This window comes from Scleropages formosus, chromosome 2 (genome assembly GCF_900964775.1).
Source record: "Scleropages formosus chromosome 2, fSclFor1.1, whole genome shotgun sequence".
In the NCBI taxonomy this organism is placed as follows: Eukaryota; Metazoa; Chordata; class Actinopteri; order Osteoglossiformes; family Osteoglossidae; genus Scleropages; species Scleropages formosus.
Window position 1 is genome coordinate 29,682,625 of NC_041807.1, and position 12,313 is coordinate 29,694,937.

At 45.8% G+C, this 12,313-nt stretch overlaps 1 non-coding gene across 1 annotated transcript; it reads right to left on the reverse strand.

The window, feature by feature from the left end:
* Positions 1 to 2,294: 2,294 nt before the first annotated feature.
* Positions 2,295 to 2,366, reverse strand: trnae-cuc (transfer RNA glutamic acid (anticodon CUC)). Its single transcript has one exon. It is a non-coding gene; the product is annotated as a tRNA-Glu (tRNA).
* Positions 2,367 to 12,313: the final 9,947 nt, after the last annotated feature.

Consider the following 12,313-nt stretch of genomic DNA (forward strand, 5'->3'; position numbering starts at 1 on the left):
CTTTAAAACCCTTAACCTTTAATAATAGTGTAGGTCCGAGAAGCGATTTCACAGCAGAGGAGGAGTTTCAGATGCACTTTTTGATGTTCCGGCGGGGTAAGTTTTTAAACAAATCGGAGGTAAATCCAATTGGAGAACAACTAATTTAGATGAAATAATGTCACCTGCACGTTACAGCATGATTGCGACGAATAGTGTGAAAATTCATGTCTTTGAAACTAGTGCTGAAACAGCTTTTGAATCGATGTCCTGAGTTGGGCGTCCATCTGGAGGAAGCCGCCTGCCGAATGAATGTGAAGCGACACAATGGACATCATCAGGCAAGAGGGACAAGGGACACAAGACAAGACCTTACAGTGAATACAAGTGCAGTTAGTTACTTGCCCATGATTCATACAACTCAACAGGGCCTAGAGGAATTATTATGCGGGGGGAAAACACGGGCGGACATGATTTCCGCGCTCGCTCTCCGCTGCTCCTTGTTATTTAACTTTTCATTAATTGCTCTGAAGCCAGTTTGTCCAAAGCAAATGTGAGGACAGAGCTTTTTTGGAGGAAACTGAATTACAACACGCTTCCATTGCAACAAAATGCAAGCAAACAAGTTCGTCAAAATGGTGCTGTCCGTCTCTCATTGAAACACTCACTGCTTTTATTTGTTGCCAATTATTATATATATTCTGTAACACTGATTACACATTCAAACGATCACATCTCCAGTGACCCAGTTAACTTCACGTATATAGTCTTCCAGTTTCAAAATGCTTTTTTTTGTATGGTATAAGAAAAGAATGATAAGATAACACTAGTTCAGTTAGCAGGTTAAAAGTTGTTCAGTTCTGTTTTGTGCTCTGGTTTCATCAGAAATTCTAATATACTATTTAAAAAAGAGTACTACAAGTATTTCTTTAAAAAATGAAGAACACAGTGTGAACAACATGCTGAATACACGGTCTGAAGGCAATTCGAAATCACGTGATATTTGAACGTTGAATATACGTGTGAGATTCCACATAATATATTGCGCAAAGTTCAAATCACTATATAAAATTAAATTTCCACATTTCCAACATCTTGCTGTGCTGAACAATATGATTCATGCCAGATTACAGAATAAATCGGCGACCCCTGTAGACTAGTGTGCGTGCCTGATTTGAAACCGGACCTTTAGGCTAAAGGACAGAACTTGAAACAGCTCAACCTGCAGACCAGGCTTAACATCCCGAAACGTTTGCGAATTTAACACAAAAAAGAAAAAGAAACCTACGAACATCTTAGAGAAGACAACCAATTTTCTGCTCCGCAATAAATAAAAACTCGAGCGTTCATCATTCCAAATACAGCAATTTCCCCGTTCAAATGCAACAAGAAGACCGCCGGTACACAAACACAGATTTCGACATACGTTATTTTAATAATAATAATAATAATAATAATGATGATGATGATGATGATGACGATAACAAAGGTCTTACTACTGTAGGCCACCGCAACCTAATGAAAATCGCGAACCGACATTATTGTTTATTATTGTAGCGGCAATTTTACTTTTGGATTTACTCCTACACGCTTCTTCTCTCCGAAGCGACGTTCGAGTCCAGCCAGGTAAAGAAAAGCGCATTTCACAACAGTCGGTCGTTGAATCGCCATTTGAATGCGTCGAGTCGTGCGTCGCTTCGCATTAGACCGTGTGCCGAAAGAATAAATGATGCAAATATACAGTAGTAGAGAGCGACACACGATGGACGATGGAAATCATTCAAGCAAGGCGAGAGACGTGGAGCGAGACAACGCCTTTAGCTTCCGTACGATTCCAAGAAGTTAGGCGTTTGTGTTGTGTAAACATTTCGGTACATGATCATGATCTGTACTCATATACTGTCGGAAGCCTTTGCAAAGTTTGTCCAAAGCAAATATCAATCATGTGGCTACAGCTTCTTTGGGGGAAATTTCAGAGGGAATGCCATTATAATACTAGGCCGGAATGTAGGCCGCCTTGTTGCCAGGCATTTCGACTCCGCAGCACAGATTGAAAGGTACAGTCGCTTCAAAATGAAATGTTTTCGCCCTCTGTTGACTGCGGGCGGGCAGATGTGTCTTCCAGCTTGAAAGCCTTCTCTGTGTTTGCCTAACATATAGTATGGAGTAGCGACCGACAAACACGGCATGCAGCGATGCGTACATCGTTATTCCCAACACGTGTGAAGGTACTTTTCCTTTCCCGTGGTACGTGTAAAGGAATGAAAGGGTGTACGCAGCATTGTTTCGGTGCGGCCGTTTTGTTAAAGGTAACCTTCCCTGACCGGGAATCGAACCCGGGCCGCGGCGGTGAGAGCGCCGAATCCTAACCACTAGACCACCAGGGAGGATGTGTGCAGTGCTTTGCCCCCACCCTACCCATGCTTCTCTGTGTGACAACTGGGCAATCATTTTGCTTCAATTTAATTTGAATATCATTTTGAGCATCCAAAAGCTGTATATTTACTATATCACACCGATACATAAGGACATGTTTTGTGTTGTAAAACAGTGAGCTGAAAATTTATATAATTACGAGTATTAATGTATGCTACAATACAATACTTATAAATGCCTTCCTTATTCATTGCGGTCCAAAGGGGGTATTGTCCTAGGGGGCTTTCGTTCGTAAATGTATATGGATATGTTCGACACTCGTCTTTCATCGCACCCTTCTGCACCTCTGTTAGCTGGCGAATGTCACTCTGGGTTTCCTTGATCTTGGAATCCCGCTTTCTTCTCCATGGGGAGGGGGGCAATCTCTGCATCTTGCGATCTTGATCTTATAGCCCACCATCTCCAAGATTATTGTTGCAGTGGCACATACAAGCTCATTGGTTTCTGTGATGGTGGTAATGAGTAGAGCTGTGTTGACATCGGCGTGCATCTGTTCTAAAGGGAGTTTGTCAGTGAGTGGGAGAAGTTGGGTCTGGGGATTAACTGTATTCAGTCCGGCCATGACTCGCATGGTCTGTACGGTTGTGTCAGCCGGTTCTGTGACCCTGCTCTCTTCCATCAGGGGTAGCCCTTCATTTCCATGCTGCTGAGTGCCATGGCCATTCTGTTGCATCCTCTCAATCTCCACATGTGACAGTAGCAAAGGTCAGAGGAAATGAAGAAGGCCAAGTGGTTGGAGAAAACGGATTTGACAAACAGGAGCGAGGCAAGAGAACGTTTGATCGAGTTCTGCAAGAGGAACAATCTGTTCAATTCGAACACTTTCTTTCAGCAACGGGATTAAAAGCGTTATCAAAGAAGAATACACCTGGCATAGATGGTATTCCCCGTGCTCAGTCAGGGGCTGCTTTAAACTCTGCTGCCAATCCCGTGCTCCTTCTTTCAGGGATGCTTTTATGAATGGCTAAGCAACGGTTTTCATACTCAAAGTCAATTTCTTGTCTCCCTTTGTTCCCCTTGTCTGCTTTCCATTATGTGTCCCTTCACATTCACATTTATTCATTAGGTAGGTGGCTTCTTCCAAACCGACGCCCAACTCAAGACATTCAAATGCCCCTTCAGCACCACTTTCAAAGACATAATGGGAATTTTCACTTTTCCTCACAATGTCGTAGCTTGTAATGTGCAGGAGGCATTATTTCAATTAGTTGCTGTCCAACTGGATTTATCTCCGATTCATTTTAAAAACAAAGTGCATCTGAAACTCCTCATCTGTTGTGAAATCGCTTCTCGGACCTTTCGGCTCCGATTTTTAATTTTTTTCCTAAACCGTTTTGCGCTTTTAAAGGTTAAGGGTTTTAAAGTCCCAGTTTTTGTTCGTATGGAGCATATTTATACCTGTTTCTAAACTCTGATGTTTTTTCACTCAAAATCAAAGCACTTCATTGTCACTTCACCATTGTCACGCCCTCCACCTCGACAACAAGCAACACCTGTGGCTGACCGCGATCCGGGCACATAAAAGGACAGCCCGGACTGCAGGAAACTGCGGAACCTTGTTCAGCCTTGTTACTCACTTGCGCTTCGTGTATAGCTCTCCTGACCTTCCAGATTCCTCGTCCTCGCCATTTTCGTTGTTCCCGTGCGCGCCCCTGTTTATCCACGACTTTCTGGATTAGGTCTCTCGGGTCCCCCCTTCGGATTTCGTTCGCAGATCGATGACCATTTGCCCGTTTTCTTGACATGTCTCTTGGATTACCCTTTGTGAAACCTTCCAGTGCTCCGCACTTGGGTCCGGCACCTCCGTTCCGGGGGGAAACCACGACAACCATAACCACAAGCGTGCAGGTGGTGAAAATGTTTGGTGCGTTCTCCGCAGCTGTTTGGCATAAGTGGCAAATGTACAGGCCACAAAAAATATTTACACAATAGACACCTGTGCAGTATTCACATAATACAATATACATGTAGGGCTCAAGATGTACAGATAATATGCAATACACACGGGAGGTAGAGTGGGTTGTGCGTGTGGTGGCGTTATTAGTTAGAGTTCGACAGTCTGATGGCCTGCAAGAAGAAGCTGGTGCGGGACCTGGTGCTGCGATACCGTTTGCCTGATGGTAGCAGCGAGAGCAGTCCATGGCTCGCGAGTCTCTGATGGTCCTCCGTGCTTTCCTCACACACCGCCTAGTGTAGATATCCTGCAGGCAGGGACGGACTGGGAGTAAAAAAACGGCCCTGGATTTTCCCCCAAATAGGCCCCACCACAACTACAAACAGCCGCTACTATCTCACAATATTACAGCAGTCGATGTATCGCATTTATAGCAAATAACATCACAAAACCCATGGTGATTGAAATAAATTTATTATTGTATGAACTAAAATACTTGAAATCTACATAAAAAGAGCAGAATGCAAAAATGTATAATACGACATATAATGATAAACCTAGACTCTAGAAACCTGAAAGAACAGAACTATTCTATTCCTGCAGGGAGGGAAGCTCACCTCCGATGATGTGCTGGGCTGTCCCTCTTTACTCAGATGAAAATGAGGATCTTAATGAACAGCCATATGTCGCTGTAGATTTTGAGAGCATAATAGAAATGTCAGGAGGGGAATGAATTTGCGTTTTAACTGTTTTAATGAATTTTAATAAGGTTTTGGCATTCTTATGGTTGGTTAATTCTATATCATTCTTTTTCATGGCTGATTTTAAAATCTTAGCTTTAAATGTCAGAGGACTGAAGAATGTGTTAAAAAGAGCAGCAATGTTTGATAGAGGTAGGGGGTGCGGTGGTGCAGTGGGTTGGCCCACAGTCCTGCTCTCCGGTGGGTCTGGGGTTTGAGTCCCACTTGGGGTGCCTTGCAACGGACTGGCGTCCCGTCCTGGGTGTGTCCCCTCCCCCTCCGGCCTTACGCCCTGTGTTGCCGGGTAGGCTCCGGTTCCCCGCGACCCCGTATGGGACAGGCGGTTCTGAAATTGTGTGTGTGTGTGTTTGTGTGTGTGTGAGTGTGAGTGTGAGATAGACTTGCATCCTCTGCCTTCCGGTTACGTTTCTTACAGGAAGTCCACCTTCGGGACCAGCGGGACGTGGCCATCTTCTCTGGGGGTTGGAAGAAAGGTAGATCGTGCTGGAGTGTGGGTGGCGTCCGCTCCACAGGTCTCGGCATTCTCTTTGGCGATCAAAGTTTCGGGAAAGTAAGTACATTTGCCGTCGTACAGGGTAGAGTACTAGGAGTGGACACCACCTGCAGGGGACAGTGCATCCGTGCGATGTGCTTCTACGCTCCGGTAGAAGCCGCATCCCGCATAGCTCTTTTGGAAGAGCTGGCCCCCTTCTGTGCCGGTAATAGACATTTAATAATTGGTGGCGATTTTAATATATATCTGGAGGGTAAAGAGGATGTTGGTATCAAGCATTTGAAGAATTTTATGTCTAGATTTGGTCTTTCTGATGATTTCAGAGTATGCAGCCCCAATCATCCGGGCATTACTTGGTGTAATAGTAGAGGAGCAGAAAGTCGCCTAGATTGTATTTTAGCTTCCGACACTCTTGTTTTTAAACAGTTCCTTCTCTCTCCTTATTGGCCGATGGGGGACCATTTGATGGTTGAGGCTACGGTTTCCACAGAGGCCCCGTTACACGGCCCTGGGTACTGGAATCTAAACATTGATATCTTGAAGGAGAAGGAGTATAGGGACCCTTTTTATCGACATTTTACGGTGTGGCAGGAGTTCAAACCTGTTTCGCATCGGTGGGAAGCCATCGAAACGAAAGCGCGGACTATTACCAAACAGTATTGTGTCCGTAGGAAAGCTCGATCCTGCAGAGCCCTTCGTAGAGTGGAAAAAAAGTTGGGAAAACTTTATGGCCACCATAATAACGGGAAAGATTTTAATAGTGTCAGAGACACGGGGCTAAAAGCTGAACTGAGGCGATTATATGACCAGCAAGCTAGTGCTCTCCTCGCAGGAGCCCGAATAAGGGAACTGGAGGAAGACGAAAAATGCTCCTCCTTCTTCTTAAACGAAGTGAGGGAGTCTCTCTGTAATGGGGTTGGCAGCCAAGTCTCCATCAATGGCTTCCTCTGGGAGTGGGTGCCCCAGCTGAGTGGGGTAAGACAGGGGTGTCCGCCGTCTCCCCTTCTCTACGTTTTGTACGTGGAGCCACTGGCGGCAGCAATCTGGGCCCACCCGGGAATAGATGGGTTGGGCTGCTCATTCCGGGAGGCAGTGGTAAGGCTGATAAATTGGCCAAGTACGCGGACGATACCACCTCGTTTTGTGCTCTGACTGGTCACTCGCCCAAGCGCTGCATGTGACTCACGCGTTCGGGAAGGCCTTGGGTTCGGCGCTCAGCTTCGGGAAGACAGAGGTAAAGTACTTCGGATTCTGGGGAGTGAGAAAAGATATCTTTCGTGGTCTCTCGCTCTGCAGGGGTCCCTTCAGAGTGCTGGGTGTGAGTTTCCTTTCAGGAGGAGCGGCCCAGGTCAACTGGGAGGAGCGCTTTGCGACAGATGGACGGAAGATGGGGCTTTGGAAGGCTAGGTTCCTGTCCTTCCTGGGTAAGATGTTGATTCTGCAAGTCGATGTCCTCCCGACCTTACTTTACTTAGCTCACGTCTACCCCATGCCTCGCAATTTACAGAAAGAATTTGTTAAAGATGTGTTTGGTATGCGTGGGGTGGGAAACATGAGTATGTGGGGAGGGAGGTGATGTACCTAGGGAAGGACAGGGGTGGAAGTGGGGGGTCCCTGACTTCTCTCTGAAATTCGATTGCCTTGGGGAAGAAATTTGGATCCGAACTCAGCCAAAAGGGTTTGACAATAGGATAGAGGATGTAAACCGGCAGTGCCTTCACGAAAGATTGCCCGTGATGGAAAAGCTTTACGGGGACAGGTTGACCGGACGTCCTGACTGCCCGTGACCCCAGTGTTCAGGTGCGGAAACGATTGAACATGTTTTTTGGGATTGCGGTTATGCCAGGAAAGTCTGGTCACTGGTCGAGCCCTTGTGCAGGGAGTTAGACGGCGAGATGGCGTTGACTTTTGGTGACATTATGAAGGGACTGTCCCCCAAGGTGAGTAAAGCAGCCTCTGGGTGACAGAGAGAGTGTGTTCCACTGATGTATGGATGAGTTTGTAAGTAGTGTATCTAGCAGTGTAAGTCACCTTGATGAATTAGGTGTGTGGACTGATAACACTACATGAAGTTCAGTGGAAGTCGCTTTGGAGAAAGTCATCTGCTAAATAAATGTAAATGTATTAGTAAGGGAAGAAATAAAAATTCCTGTAGGCAACATACCTGTTTTCTTTCTTGTCACATGTTTTCTGCTGTTGTACAGAGATTTCCTGGATGTACTGCAATACCGCATGCGAAGGAGACAGATCAAGTTTTTGTTCCAAAAAAAAAATTCTATTTAACACATGGTTCTCAGATATACCAATGAGTAACCAGGTGTATCAAACACACAGAACACACCACCGCTGACAGTGTTGATGCTGAGGGCCACCCTACTACCAGAAAGGTATTTTACATCATTTCACTCCAGGCCGGTGTATCACCTCACAAGGTCTTTTCTCGGCCCACCAAGTTCAAGCATCAAGAGGCTAAATTGGGGAAAAGAATCCCTTCCTTCGGACCATACTTTGACTTTAGCGACAGAAAAAAAAATTTGATGACGGCTAAGAGGCACCATTTCAACTATTTTGGTTTCATAGGGGCGGCATGGTGGCAGGGTGAGTAAAGCTGCTGTCTCACAGTGACTGGGGTGACATGAGTTCGATCCCTGCTCAATCTGCGTGGAGTTTGCATGTTCTCCCCATATCCGTGTGGATTTCCTGCAGGTGCTCCTGTTTCCTCCCGGAGTCAGAAGTCATGCTGTTTAGTTAGATTGATCACCCGTAGTCGATAAGAAAGACTGTTTTTCAGTGACGTATGGACCCGGTGTTAGTGTATGTAGCACTGTGCTGTAAGTCACCTTTGGTGAATAAGGTGTAGCCTGGTAAGACCGCATAGCGTTCATTCGAAGTTGCTGTGGAGAAAATAACCTCCTAAATAAATGAACGGAAACATCCCACTGACGTCTTGCCGTGTTCCCATTAGCAAGGGCGCTACTGTCACCTTGCAGTAGGTTTATGAAACTCGCCAGTGCGCCTTTGTGCTGCGGTGACACTATCCGTACAGTCGTGTAAAAAGGTTCGTTACTGAGTAGTCTGAGAGCAAAGTGTGGAAGAAATACACTCACTGGCCACTTTATTAGGTACACCTTGCAAGTACCACCTTGGACCCCCCCCCCCCCTTTTGCCTTCAGAACTGCCTCAATTCTTTCTGGCATACAGTAGATTCAACACGGTGCTGGAAACATTCCTCAGAGATTTTGGCCCATCCTGACATGATAGCATCACGCAGTCGCTGCGGATTTCTCGGCTGCACATCTATGATGCGAATCTCCCGTTCCACCACATCCCAAAGGTGCTCTACTGAATTGAGATCTGGTCACTGTGGAGGCCATTTGAGTATAGTGAACTCATTGTCATGTTCAAGGAACCAGTTTGAGATGATTTGAGCTTTGTGACACGGCGCGTTATCCTGCCGGAAGTAGCCATCAGAAGATGGGTACACTGTGGTCATAAAGGGATGGACATGGTCAGCAACAATACTCAGGCAGGCTGTGGCGTTTAAACGATGCTCAGTTGGTACTAAGGGGCCCAAAGCGTGCCAAGAAAATATCCCCCACACCGTTACACCACCACCACCATCCTGAACCGTTGATACGAGGCAGGACGGATCCATGCTTTCATGTCGTTTATGCCAAATTCTGACCCTACCATCTGAATGTCGCAGCAGAAATCGAGACTCATCAGACCAGGCAACGTTTTACCAATCTTCTATCGTCCAATTTTGGTGAGCCCGCACAAACTGCAGCCTCAGTTTCCTGTTCTCAGCTGACAGGAGTGGCACCTGGTGTGGTCTTCTGCTGCTGTAGCCCATCTGCTTCAGGGTTCGACGTTTTGTGCTTTTAGAGATGCTCTTCTGCATACCTCGGTTGTAACGAGTGGTTACGTGAGTTACTGTTGCCTTTCTATCGGCTCGAACCCGTCTGGCCATTCTCCTCTGATCTCTGGCGTCAACAAGGCATTTTCGCCCACAGAACTGCCGCTCACTGGATATTTTCTCTTTTTCTGACCATTCTCAGTAAACCCTAGGGATGGTCGTGCGTGAAAATTCCAGTAGCTCAGCAGTTCCTGAAATACTCAGACGGGCCCGTCTGGCAGCAAGAACCACGCCACGTTCAAAGTGACTTAAATCACGTTTCTTCCCCATTCTGATGCTCAGTCTGAACTTGAGCAGGTTGTCTAGACCATGTCCACATGCCTAAATGCATCGAGACGCTGCCATGCGATGGGCTGATCAGATACTTGCGTTAATGAGCGGTCGAACAGGTGTACCTAATAAAGTGGCCGGCGAGCGTATATTGGCTACTGACATCACCGTCACTGATTTTAAAAGTTAACAGTACGTAACATATTCCTGGGAATGAAGACTAGAAATCATCAGGTCCTGTAAGTATCTGGGTATTTCAGTGGATGGCTTCTGCTGTTCTCTGGGTCCGTTATCGTAAGCATTTCGTTTCTTTCCGTACGTACAGGTTTCTTCAAGAATATTATTTGTTACTTAGTTGATGCTTTTATGTCTGACGGCATTCTTACGGCAATCTACCCACTTATGAGCCTTAGCACATTTACTGGGACAATTCGGGGAAAGTACTGCGCTTACAGGTACTGCAAGAGCAGCAGAAAGTGGGGCTTGATCCAGTGACCGCGTGGTTACAAGTTGACGCCACTCTGTGTAACACTATCTATATTGGGAGAGGGAGAGGGAGAGGGGGGCTACATGCTCACTGCTTTTCTCGCATCTTATCGTCCACCTCAAATACATACACTGGAGTACAGGTCTCAGCCGACAGTAGAGCAGCTGGAGCTGCTACTTTGGATCCGAAGGTGCCCGGTTCGAATGTCACCCTCGAACAAGATACTTCACCTAGGCTGCTCAAATAAAAAAAATACCCAGCTGTATAAGTGGATAATTGCAGGTAACCTAACGTTACAAGTCGCTTCGCAGTAAAGCGTCACATAAATCAATATACGTGAATACGCTTATACAATTATGCACGCGGTGCTGCGGAAAAAGTATTCGACCCCATCCTGATCTCTTCTGTTTCATACTAAATTGTTTCAGAAATTAAAACAAAATCTAACATAAAACAAAGGCAACCTGAACAAACCAGCTGGGCCTGCGTGAAAATGTATTTGCCCCCCTAGTAGATTTCCCTAAATCTATGAAACTGCATTCATAATGGGGTTCAGTTGGACTAGACGCAAGCAGGCCCGATTACCGCCAGCCCCGTTCAGTCAAATCAACACTTAAATAGAACTTTTTCAACAGCATGAAGTCGGTTAAAAGGTCTTACACAGTAACACACTATGCCAAAGTTGAAAGAAACTCCAGAAACGATGAGGAAGAAGGTGATTGAAACACCTCGGTCTGGGAAGGGTTACGACGCTATTTCAAAGGCTCTGGGACTCCAAAGAACCACAGTGAGAGCCATTATCTTCAAATGGAAATAACTTGGCACAGTAGCGAACCTTCCCACAAGTGGCCGACCTTCCAAAATTCCACCAAGAGCACAGCGACGACTCATCCAGGAAGTCACGAAAGAGCCGAGGACAACATCGAAGGAACTACAGGCCTCTCTTGCATCAATGAAGGTCACTGTTCATGACTCCACTATCAGAAAGACACTGGGCAAAAATGATATCCGTGGAAGAGCGGCGAGGCAATAACCACCGCTAAGCGAGAAGAACGTTAAGGCTCGTCCGAATTTTGCCGAAACACACCCGGATGATCCTCAAACCTTTCGGGAGAATGTTGCGTGGACTAATGAGTCGAAAGTGGAACTGTTCGGAAGACAGAGGTCCCGTTACATCTGGCGTAAACCAAACACCGAATTCCACAAAAATAAGCAGCATACCTACGGTCAAGCACGGTGGTGGCAGCGTGATGGTGTGGGGATGCTTTGCTGCTTCAGGGGCTGGGAACCTTGCAATAATTGAGGGAAATATGAATTCCGCTCTCTATACCAGAAAATCCTAAAGGAGAATGTCTGGTTTTCGGTCCGTAAATTGAAACTCAAGCGCGACTGGATTATGCAGCAAGACAATGATCCAAAGCATATGAGTAAGTGCATCTCTGAATGGCTCAAAAAAGGCAAAATTAAAGTTCTGGAGTGGCCTAGTCAAAGTCCTGACTTGAACCCAATTGAGATGCTGTGGCAGGACCTTCAATGGGCAGCTCAAGCTCGAAAACCCTCCAGCGTGGCCGAACTAATGCAGTTCTGCAAAAAAGAGTGGGCCAAAATTCCACCGCAGCGCTGTGAAAGACTGATCTCCAGTTATCGGCAGCGTTGGGTTGCACTTGCTGCCGCTAAAGGTGCCACAACCAGATTTTAAGGGGGAAAAAATCACTTTTTCACATGGGTGATAGGTGTTGGATAGCTTTTTGCCTCAATAAAAAAAATAAAAAAAATTCAAAATTGAATTATGTGTTTATTCAGGTTCCCTTTGTTTTACGCTGTATTTCGTTTGAAGATCTAAAAGTATTTAGTATGCGATATACAGGAAAACAGAAGAAATCAGGATGGGGCAAATACTTTCTTCAGTGTATACACACACACACACAGTAATAGAAATTATTTGCCAACAATTGTAAACATTTCCAGAAAGAAAAACAGACTTGTAACCCTGCTCTTAAAATAAACCTGTAGCGCGAAGGAGGATGCTCAAGATTTTGGAGAAAAAAAATTAAATTTGATTTAAATCAAATCAGAT